Raw genomic sequence first — 12,358 nt, 5'->3', positions numbered from 1 at the left:
GGTCATGTGTGAGACGAGTGTTGAATCAGAGGAGTAGTAAGAACTTAGTTACCAAATTTACTTCCTTTTACTTACAGAGTTGCTTGGACAGAACAGAGTCAACTGACAAGTCAAAACACCAAATTTTATTCTTGTTTTCCTATGCGTTTCCACAAGTGACTTCATGAAAAACTTCTCCAGTTCTCTCCAGTCTTTTAGCAGCCGTTAAGCCTCAAGCTCAAGGCTGCTGAAATCCCATAGGATAACCTGCAATACTGAGATTTCTGCTCTCGGAGAGTCCTATCTAAACTAACTGAGAGAAGCGACACTGATCTCTAGACAAGGGCAAGTCATAAATTTGCTATATGATAAACATTTCTTTGATTGAGGATAAAGCAGGGCGTTCACCTATTACACTCATACAGTAGATGTAACCAAGAGCAACCTTTAGAAAATGTTATTTCCAGATACAAAGATGAACTGATTTATTTTGAAGGAGAGACACAGCCACTACCCACAGCCTTCCCCTACACACAGTCACTTTGCTTTTCATCTCAGACTTGCTTTCCACTGTAGGAATGCCATAAATCAACAGCTTTGTGCTGGTCATACAGTATCGGTACCTTCTTTTAATTTTAAATGTGGAAATACTCAAAAGATTTTAACAAACATTAAGGTTTCAAACATCCTTCGCTCATACAAAGGGTTACTTTGGTTTTCTCACTGGCTTCCAGCTTTGTACTTCGATGGACACTCATTTCCCAAATACCGCTGCTTTGTGTTCTTCACCTTCACCGAGTACCCACACTATGCAACAAAACTGGAGATGGTGAATGGAACTTTGCGTCTCCACTCAGAGGCCATTTTATTGTTGTTCTTTCTGAGAAGTTCCCTCATCAACCAAATGTGCTAAAATCCAAAGACAACCAGGTGGTATTGGGAGAATTGGTAGTCTAAAAGTTTCTCCCTTCGAGAGGACAAACTAAAGTTGAACAACAAATAATATGCAGAACATGGAACTAACAGTTACCAGGAAGCAGGTCTCCAAACAGCCAAAACATTTATTTACTTTCCTTTTTCCCATATTCCTTCTCTGCGTGTGTTACAACAAAGTACACCTTTTTTTTTCCCGTTCCCTAAGTTTATATGCTTATAAACCCTGGAAGGGAGATACCAGAGGGAAAAGAATGGCCGTGAGATGACGACTGCTATGAGATAATCTCACCCTTCCCCGGTAACTATCTATTCCTGCTCAGCACTATTCACAAACGTCTTATTCCAGGGTGATTCGGAAGGGTAAGCTTCTCTGACAGACATTTACAAACACATTGCATTTATTTATAAAAGAACATTTCCTATTGTAATTAACAAATTAACATATTCTAAATATTACAATTGCAAACATTTAGAAGTGATCCTAAATATCACACGGACAAGGATGTAAAACACAAAAGGCAGGTGCCTGAAAACAGCCTCCATTCAAAGAAAGAAACATATGAGAGACGCTGCACGGCTCTTTAGCGTGTCTGAACACTTTCATATACGCTGACAGCAGAGAACAATTCTGGATACTACATGAAAGGATTCATATTTGAAAATACGTTACTTGCTCTATCTGAATTATTTCAACTCTCATCCGTTAAATTATTAATGTAATATCAATGTTCTATTTTTAAGAGCTAGTCCATTCTAGGGCAACAAATGGAAAATTAACCATAGCAGGTAACAACAAAAAAAAAAGGAATTAAATAAAACTGTATATACACTAAGCTAAATTTGTTATCATCTTCCATAATAATAACTACATACACTGTGAGTTACCTGTATTGTGATTAGAAATGTGTTTCCACTCTTTTTTTTCTTTTTAATTTGAAGATTGGAAATGGAGTGGAAGGAAATGAGAATTAGGGAAGAGAGGCTATTTTTCACTAAATATCAGATAGGAGATTTCCAACGCTGCAGTGTGGTGAAAAGCAGTGACAGCACAAAAGTACTGCAGAGATGGAAAGGACAGAAAGCGTGTGAAGATATAAAAGACCAGAAAGAGAAAGATCAGATAGTTATCTTTACACACTTACTCCATTTCTGGGATACTAATTAAGATCACAAATATCTTGTTTTGGACAAGCAGCAGCAGTTTTGTGTCAAAAGTGAAGGAGCAGAATGATCAGATCTTCTTGTTTAGAGTAAAACTGTCAGGAAGGTAACACCGGGTGGAGCTGGATGAGTTGCATTAATGGGTAAAAACACACAAAATCCTATTTCTGATAGAGAAACTTATGCACGCCTGCAACAGAGCCACTTTTTTCCTCTCTTCTCACAGATTCATTTTACTTCGTAAGAGAGAGGGAATAGCTACTCCGCTGAATCAGTCCGTTATTATATTAACACACAGTAACCAATACGACATGATTTGATTCCTACTTGGAAAATACTAGAAGAACAAGAGTATATGATCAGGTTAGGAGGATCCAGAACTGCAGAGCGGTGTTACAAGAGGAAGCCCAGTTTTCCTTAAAACATACTGTTTAGGATCTATAACCAATCTCCCAATGGAAGGGGGGTTCAGGACCTACTCCACTGTTCCAAATTCATCCATCGCATTGAGGATGGCATTAGAAAACTGTTGCGGTTCCAGCCAATCACGTGTACATGTAGAAACAACCAAAGGGAAGGAGAAATTACAGACATTCTCTACGTCCAGGCACACTTTTCCAGCTGCTGCGTTTGACACCTCTGTGAAATGGCCATGTTTGCACACGCTTGCACGTCTGTTAGGGATGTGTATGAGTTCCTACCGCGATGGAGCAGCCATGCATGATGTATGTGATGTGCAAACTGGATTCATGCATGGTGAAATATTTCAGTATTTGATTCTTTTTCTTGACAGAGAGCAAGGCTTCCACTGAAAGCTCATTTAATAAAAATAATGCAATGCAAATGAACCTGAATCAGAAAAATTAGATTGATGGAAGTAGCTCGGGCGCTGTAATTACACAAGGTGTATTATTTCCTAAATTCTCTTTGCATTAAATACATACCATACATTTATCAAACATAATTAGCAGTTTGGGTGACAAGGATTTGATTTTTCTCCTGCAATAAAAATCCCTCTACTCCGGTACACACATCGAAAACGTAAGATGAACATTTTCTTACTATCATTGTTTACTCTTCAAAGAAAAATTTCATAAGATCAAAAAATCAGAGGAGGAATAACATGAGGGACTTAGAAAAGAGAAGATGAGGAAGATGGCTTGGTCAGCCTTCTGTGGATTTCAATGAGCATAAAAGAAAATTATATCAGTCAAAGCTTTTAAGATTGTTAGTCAAATAAATCGCATTTGAAAGCAAAATAATTGATGATACCCTGGTACAGCTTTATTTCCCTTATAAGCAGCATTTTTTTTTCAAATACAGAAATAAATTGACGAACAAACAGCAACAGAAGTTACAAGAGAAGCTGTGACGAAGTTGAGCATAGTCAATAAGCATTCAACTAAAAGGAATGGGTTTTCAGAGAAAGCCAGACAAAGTATATTCAACAAAAATCTTATTTTTATGTAATACTGCCTTTCTTTGCCTTTTGCTAATTTCCTTCTTTTAAAACCTAATTTAAGGAATAGCCTGGAGAATCTATTTTAAAACGCAAAAAATTAAGGTGATACTACACTGAGCTGAAGCAGAAGATCAATATTAATGTGTCATTCTCAGATCTCCACTGATACTGCTCAGGCTGACTTTCTGATTGACAGTCCGTCTTCAGTTTGAGTTTCCTGTCTTCAAATGCCATTTCAACTTAATATTATTGCAACGTGTTTTCTAAGTGATCCTTGCGTTTCATAATAGAGGTTGCTCTCTTTTTCTGCTCAAGATTGTAACAATAAATACTGTGGGCTACATCTTCAAAAATATTCCAGAGACTGAGCCTTCTTATACAAGCTGTGTTTGTTTTTAAATATGGGGAACATTGCAATCAAAGTTCTGATGACTGAAAATTGTCCTGTTTTATTGTGCAATGTGCAAAAGCAGTTTCTTAGGAGAGTCCCTTGGAAAAGAGGCAGAATATTTGAAATAGAATGCATGGTTATGTATTTCTATAAGTACTATTTACATTAAATTACTGAACAAACAACACTTTTTAGGACTAATTAAAATATCTAATTGTAATTCACACCTCCTGTGGAACCTCTATGGCAAGCAGCAGCCAATAAACTCCATTTTTTGCAGTACACACAGTTCTTCCCACTGTAAAACTGTCAATTCCTTTCTGCTTCTTTCCCCACTGGCTGTGCTCAGCAGACTTTAGCTGCAAGTGCACCGCTGCAAAAACAACTGTTTTACCTTTAAACAAAAACCTACCCATCTCTCTATTAGTGCTTTGATTTCATTTAATCTCTGCTGCATGCCAAAGGGCACCTCCAGTGCTTCTGTTCTATACATTCAAATCTTGATGTTCAAACTTACTTCACGTACTGAAAATAAACTCAGCTAGAAATGCATGTGTGCTTGGTTTGAGGGACATTTCAAAAAGCAAAACATGTTAACAGAATATTACCCAGTTGTAAACTCTGTGCCCGTGGAAGCTTGAACTTTTGCTCAGTTATTTGTTCCAGGATGGTTTGCATCATGTCCAGTGTGATTGAGAAGGGGGGAGAGAGAAGACTGCCTGCTGATTATCCGTCTAATACATATATATCTCTTTATGACATATGCTTCACCGTATACAATTCGTACCAAAGTGCAGTTTGCTTCCCACAAATTCCACCAGTCAACAGGACAAGGGCCAGTTTTGTTTATGCTGAATTTTCATCTATGTTTCATGAGTGCTATTTTTCACACAGCTTTAGCACAAAATACTGAATCCATGAACTGGTTCCACTGGAATGGAACTGCCCATATCCTCTCCCTTCAGGAAGATTTAAGGGTGTTTCCAGTCTCACAGCAAGTAGCCCCAGAGAGCTAATATTTACAGGCTGGGATGCCATTTACTAAACACGGGGACAGTAAAAGCTATTAGACATGTTTAAGAGAATTCATTAGTACACGCAGACAATTATGAAACTGAAATTCTCCCTGAAAGGTAACACAACAACATCAGCCTCATTGGCCTTCTCGGACTGAAATGAGAACAATTCTAACACAACTAAGGTAATGATGTTTTTCTCTTCTCTCTTTCTCAGTAGCTGAATGTTTCTTTGGGAGTTTGGATACATGAGGGGTTTGTTTAGGTTTTTAGGTAGTGCAGGGGGGAGTTTAATAGTTTCACGGAAAATAACTATATCAAAATAATGGCAGAAAGCACTTTCAGTTTTTCTCTTAAAATCCCCCAGGATCACATGGGGACCTCAAGTCAAAAACCTTCACTTTAGAACAATAAATAAATAAACCTGCTAAAGCCTTCCCAAGGCTGGCCAACTGTAGCATAAGTAATGCAAGAGGCTGAGAGATGCCAGATAAATTTGATTACTATAAAAGATGGGAATATGTTTCTTTCCTCAGAGAATTCACAAAAAGGGGTCAAAAACAAAGCAACACTGAAAGCGAACAACTTCATTTCACCAGCAACTCAAGGCGAAAATACAATACAATTTTGCAGGAACATTTTATCACATTGGTGCAGACACCTCCTAATCTTCTATTTCTGAAAAAGGAAAATAGGAAAGATAGAGTCCAAGAAAAATGGGAGTCTTCTTTCTTATTTTAGAAAAGTCATTCTGATTAGTATATCAATTTACTAAAGAGTTCAAGAACTGTTTGCTTCGTCCACCTGCTACCAGTGTCACAGTACCTCTAACACATTTCATGAGGAAAATAAAAGTAATCTTACACTTCATGGTATTTGCCCTATTTGTCAGATTACCAGATCATTTATACCGAACACATTCAGAGAGCATTATTAGGAGAAATAACCTACCCTACTGTCCTTGTTAAAGAACAAAGTCTTGACTCACTCTCCCACTCTTAATTGTTACAGCCCTGAGTAACAATTAGGTGCAGCAATCCCCTGTGCGCTGTTCTCCAACTAAGAGATAGTCCTGGCTTTACACGGCAACATTTTTCCCCTGTAAATAGGTGATCCCTTGCCAACTCCTATTACAACAGCACCAGTATTTTGCTAACCTCTCTGGAATTACTTTTCCCTTTATGCGTCCTAACGTTGCTCTTGGCTTTTCCACTAACATTTCAAGTTGGTGGTGCAGTCAGCCTGCTGCCAGCCGGCACACCCTCATCCCCAGCCAATGCCGTACTTCCAGCCAATAACAAAAGCTATTCTTACAAGAATCTATTAGATTTCACCTTATTTTCTTTGCTTTTTCAAAGTCATCCAGTCTTCCTATTTAATGCCCCAAACTTTCACTCTATTAACAGCATCTCTCAGCACCGGGTCTGCAGCCCAATTTCAGTAATCCATGTGTGACTTTTATAGAAGAGTTACAAACAAGAAGAACAAAAAAAAAAACACCAATCTTTGAGGACCAAGTAACTTCCAACCAGCCTGATAAATTCATTTTCAGCACACAAAACCTCTCTTATTTGCACTACACTTCTTACAATCTTCCACTTTTGATATATATGCCTTCCATAGTGTCACTGTATCAGTAGCTCTCCAGGGCTCACGAAAGGGTAGCCTTGCAGCACTTTAATACTAAAACTGTTAGTAGCAGAAAGGAAGACACTAAATACTTCCGGAACTTTCTGACAAGTTCATTTTATTCCTTTTTCCATTAATTTTCCTGTCTTTACTTCTTTCCTCCATGCTGCCGCAGTATTCTTTCTTATATTAAAGACAATCAGTCTGTAATACAGGACACACAGCTCTGTTCATCCTTTAAAACTTTGGGAAGAACACCAGCATCTAAACTTAAAGCACATTAACCCTTCTCATACTGAATAGGCTTTAAACAAGCCTGAACTATCCTTAAGCCCATCCTGACACTCTGCTAGTTCTTCTCAGTTATGAAACTACAGAACTTTTGACTATTTGCTTTTTCTCTTTTCTTGCGACGATGATTTTGTTCCACTCGATTCCTGCAATTCACAACTTCTCTGTGCTGACAAGTCTCCCGTTATTTGGTAACTTCCTTTTGCTTTATCCCAGGTAGGTTGTGTCCACGTGCAGGGGCTTTGGGGGAGGGTTGGTTCCACAAGCAGGTGGACAGCCCACTCCTGCGAGTTCCTCCCTTCTCCTTCGAAAGCAATTTCCAGATAGCATTTCTACCTTTGACTTATCACACACTTCCTAACTTTCCAACACTTAAGTTCATCAATCCAGATGGTTTCACCAATAAATACTGTTAATTTCAAAAACTTTGCCATTTTGAAATAAACAGAAATTAAACAGTAGAATACTTTTATTCTTCCATTTCATTTAAAACAAGTGTAAGATCTGGGTTTTGCCATGAGCAGCTCCGAAGCTCAGCTAAATGACAGTAAGATGAAGCAATCTATTCACTATCACAACGAATAATTTCTTTTTTTTCCTTTATAAGCAGTATTTTTATGCTAGAAATTTAAGTCATAATTCCTGGTGCTATTACTATTGGACTTTCGGAGACTGATATCCTCACCCACATTTTGTCAAAATCAGTTCCGGATCCAGTACTAAATGCTTTGCAGTAACCAAGCAGAACCTTTTCTTTGTATCAAACAATGTTAGTAAAAACAAATGGCAAATATTAATTTAAAAAAGCTATTGCTGCTTATTTTATCACAGTCTACTATATAATTGCCCTGCAACTATAACTTTACCCCTTATTTGTTTTTTTCACAGTATACGTCCTACAAAATCATCCATTTCCAGTAAAGCAGAGCCTAATTAGTATCTGTAATAATACATCAAGAATGTTATCTACACCAAGCCAACAGAAAGACAACACCCTCATTTTTAGCTTTCAAGGCCAAAAGACGGTTATAATCTGTAGTGAAGAAGAGTTTCCTAAGAACAACAAAACACGTTTTAGTACTCTAACAAATACTTGAAACAATAATCAATACTTTACAAAAGAGCAATTACCCTCTACAGATTTCTAACCATTCTAAAACAAAGAGTAAGACTGAGACACAAAGGAGTGCAGTAATTTGATCCAAGGCAACTCAACGAAGAGAGAACAGAAGAAGAGAGGAACAAAAATCTCTGTCTGAGGCTCTGGTTTTTCCTCACTGTATAAACGGAGCCAGCTTTGCTGAGAAGCTGAGAGATGCCTACAGTGCCCTACAACCCCCATCTTGGCCACTCACACCATGGGCTCCCTACAGGGCCCTGGCTACAAGAACTCTTTCAGGTGGTGACCAGAGGAATTTGGGAAAAGACGGGTCTGAGGAGAAGAGCGTTAGAAGAACAAAAGATTGGTAAACTGCTACAACACAGGAAGAAGAGGAGAGACCTAAGAGACTGAAGACATCAGGAACATTGAGCACATCAGCTCTTGCTCCTCACTGTTACTAAGCCACGGGCAATGCCCGCTTCTCCATGACTGCTTACTCCGAGCAAATCAGACACCACAAAGATGGACTCACTGAGAATCAGCTGCCAGGAACCAAACGCTACGCCCCAGCTAAATGGCAGGTATGCGACCATAACCACACGTACAGTAACTTCAGTTTGTAAAAGTTGATTCCTGGTAAAGTTATTCCGACCAGCTACAGCAGCGCTGTTCCCACATAGCGGGCAATAGGCCTCCAACTCTCTGAACAACCCGCTCCTGCTGACACAGTGACAACGGCACCGAGCAGCAGTGGGCTGCTCCACAGTGCCTACAGAAGTTTCTGAACCTGATCTTCAGCAAAGAAGCAGATCTGAACACCACAGAGAGCTGGAGAGCAAGGGCATCGGCTCGCACAGGCAGCAACAGCCGCAGGGAGTTCAGGGGGGTGTGATGGAAGAGAATAAATACCAGAAGCACAGACTGTGATCCCGGTTTGGGAAGCCTGGGAAAGCAGGGCATAAAAAGCACTGGCAATATGAAAGTACGATCCTACATTAGCAAAGCTGGGGTTTTGTTCATCACTTCATTGAGTTTTGCACTCCTGCTCTGACGGGGTAGCACAGAAGATGGGAAATTCAACTAGATGGAATTTAGGCAATTCTGAAGCTGCAGATACTGAATGAAGGAAACAATATTGAGAAACTAAGAAAAGGACAAGACCGACTGTCATTAAAACAAACAAATTAGATGCTGGCTTTAAAATCCATTTATATGCTGTCCTCTTTTTATGATCTTTTTACTTTCTAAACGCTTAAATGGTTGCTTGCATGAGCACAGCAAAACAAGTCTTGCATTTTTAGAGAAATACAGTACAAAAATAGTAAAAAGTCAACATAAAGTAAAATTTATACAAGTGCCTTCAGTTCCTCCAGACACTGTTTTCTCCTAAGCAACCTGACAGAACAATATAAATGTTATTTTCCTTCCACTATTAATAGTTTTTAATATTAACATAAAAAAATCCTAACAAATAGCAATTAAAACCACAGCAAAATTCCATAGGAGGTCTGGTGACAGGCACGTGCAAAGATTCTGTGCAGAAAGGATACCGTCCCTTGCTTTCTGTGCTTTAGAGATCATTTTTGGTAGGTCTATAAAACTAAGACGCAAAATTTTTCTAAACTTAATAACCTTTGTACATCAGTGGCATAATTAGTCGATTTTTTTACACCAAGGAGTTACTGAAGAAGCAGCTGAAACCTGGAGAAGGATGGTCCTGCGCAGAGCAGTGACTAATGGACAGCTCTTTGACTGACTAAATGAACAAAGGGCTCCTGTGGATTTTAATAACACTGATCCACTTATGAATCATAAATGATAGAGAAACCCTTCTGTACCTTTGAGATTTTCAAGATTACGGTGGGGAAGAGTGTTTTCATCAGATTAAATGCTGTTTTTCATGATGATTTTTTTTTCTGCCTTTAAGAAAACAACTTCATTTGATGCTTTTGACACTGGTGTCCTGCTAGAAACAAGTTTTAAGATTTTTCTGCCGTAGGTAAGCTTTGTGAAAGAGAGAAACGTAGCTGGGTTTTCACGCCCTTTCACAACTGTAGGAAATATCGCATAGGAAGAACAAGAACAGACTTAGCAGTAGGGCAGTCAAGCCACTAGAGAAAAGACCCTGCAACTAACTGACACCACTTGACTTTAATTTCTCATTGTTTTAAAGAATTTGATAGGATTTTAAAAATTTAGATAAAGGAGAATTAATATATAGTTTCTCCTGTAACCATAAGTCTGTAACAAAGTGTAGGTAGATGTAGTTGGGAGGTAAGATTAATATAGACTTTCAAATGAAGCAACTCATGTTTTCAGAAGAAAAAGCCTAGGCAGAATTTGCTTTTCTGACTCTAGGAAGTCATGAGAAAACACGTCTTCAAGCTGAGTAACTCCTAGTTTTCTCTTTCTGAATACACAAATACTTTTATTAGCCACAGAGCCCTCTTACCTAGACATTTCTTACGCTGTGTTCTTACACTACATAAACATAATTCTGTATATTTCACTTGTATGTAGTTACCTATACATACATTCCTTAAATAAATGCTCTAAACTACATCTTCACAATGACACAGATCTATCAAACTCAAGTGTTAGGAAATACTAATGTTTAACTAACCAGGAGAAAGTTACTTTGGATCCTGGTATATATGCCCTAATTGAAAAATCTCACCCCCACAGGAGCCATGACATTAAGTGCAGGAAAAATTCTGGGTGACTAAGATGGAAAACTGGAAGAGAGGGTTCTCTCACTGCCCGTGAGTTCCTGCTCTGTATCAACCATGCAAATACATGACACCTACACAAATCATGAACTCCTGATTCCTCCTTGGTTACCACCCTTATTACCTCCACCCTCATTCCTAAGCCCACTATGCCTCTCAATAAAACTATTTCACTGCACTCCTGGTCTAGAATCCTATCATTCAACTTTTAAAATTCTTACTTTAGGGAAGTTCAAAGCATTCCCACGGCCACCATCATACCCACACATCATCCTTTGAAGTAATGCTGATTCGGATCAAAAAAATCAAACCCAAGAAAACTTTCTTAGAATATTTACTGATGCAGCACCTTAAAAGGTTTTTCTAACAAATTTTTGTTTCTGTGTAATACCTACGTCTTTCACATAAAAGTGTAAGAGTTCTTTAAAAAATTAAAAGTTGGCGTATCTGAAATGGCATTAGAACGAACCGCCTCTCACAGCAGTGATTTCATAGAAAGCTACAGCTGTACTCACTCTGTGCATCAGACAAGATTTTTTCATTTCATACATCATTTAAAACTTGCTGCAGTGATTCCACAAACCTGTCTATACTATTAGCAGAAAGCAAAGAGAAGCCTCCTTTCCAACACATCCTCTCCAATTCCAAGTCATTTTGGCCAAAATTCAACTGTACAAGTAGATCACCACAGCACTTGCGACAGAGAAGCAAAGCACACTTAGCAGAAGATAACGAAGAAAAAAATTCTGGTATTCTCATAAATAATATTGCATGTTATACTTGAATACATCAAAATAAAATTACACTGTCTACATCATCGGCCAACTTACTGTGGAAACAATAAACCAGCCAGCAAACAGCTAATGCACACAGTTGTTTCAATATTTTTAAACGCAGATTCGCATTTACATCTTATTTTCAGAAATTAGTCTCCCAGGACCATGTAAGAGTCCGGAACAAAGCTTCTCCTCAAAAAAATGCCTCTTTAGGCAGAGATCACCCACGTATTCTGTGGCCATTAAGAGAGGAAGATCTCTTACTGCTATAAATGCCTCAGAAAAAAAATTATGATCATTACTGCTAAAACTATTATTGTTGGTATGGTCTTGAATGATCAAATATAGAGCTCTGTTCTGAAAATACATAGTTCACAAACCTGCACACTAAAGCCTTAAAGTTGCGCCATGGCCACAACTCACACACCTTCAGACCATGTTAGAGTGAAAACTGGACAGTTTTCACATAAAACTCAATTAATACTAAATACTCGTACCTGAAACTCAGCTTGGATATACAAAGGAAGAGGTTCTCTCACCGTGTATGAAGGACTTCTGGACTGTAGCACGTAACACAGGATATCCACTTCCTGGGCACCAATTCAGTAATTCCACTTCTTGTTCAGGATAAATCCAGAAAGCTGCTAGCACAAATAAAGGAAAAGCACAAATTTAGCAGGCGTTCGATGTGAACAAACAGAAATTTTCCTTGTCTATCTGTCTGACAAAAAAAGTCTCCTACGGTCTTCCCTCCTGGTCTAAACATAAAGGTGTGTTCTGAGAGAGGTTGCGAAAGTACCAGTTCGGTTCCATATCAGTATAGACCATCATCAGGTTAATATTGGCTTCTCAAAAGCATACAATATCAGATTTTTTTTTCATGGCA

At 38.5% G+C, this 12,358-nt stretch overlaps 1 protein-coding gene across 1 annotated transcript in view; it reads right to left on the bottom strand.

Annotated features, from left to right (window-relative positions):
* ZFHX3 (zinc finger homeobox 3) overlaps positions 1-12,116 on the bottom strand; it is a 421,065-nt gene extending 408,949 nt beyond the window's left edge. Inside the window, 1 exon segment of the mRNA XM_054078400.1 lies at positions 12,012-12,116. The gene's annotated coding sequence lies outside the window, so the exon portion shown is untranslated.
* Positions 12,117-12,358: the final 242 nt, after the last annotated feature.

This window comes from Cuculus canorus, chromosome 13 (assembly GCF_017976375.1).
Source record: "Cuculus canorus isolate bCucCan1 chromosome 13, bCucCan1.pri, whole genome shotgun sequence".
Lineage (NCBI taxonomy): Eukaryota > Metazoa > Chordata > Aves > Cuculiformes > Cuculidae > Cuculus > Cuculus canorus.
The sequence above is the reverse complement of the archived record's forward strand: the minus strand, read 5'-3'. Positions and strand labels throughout refer to the sequence as shown.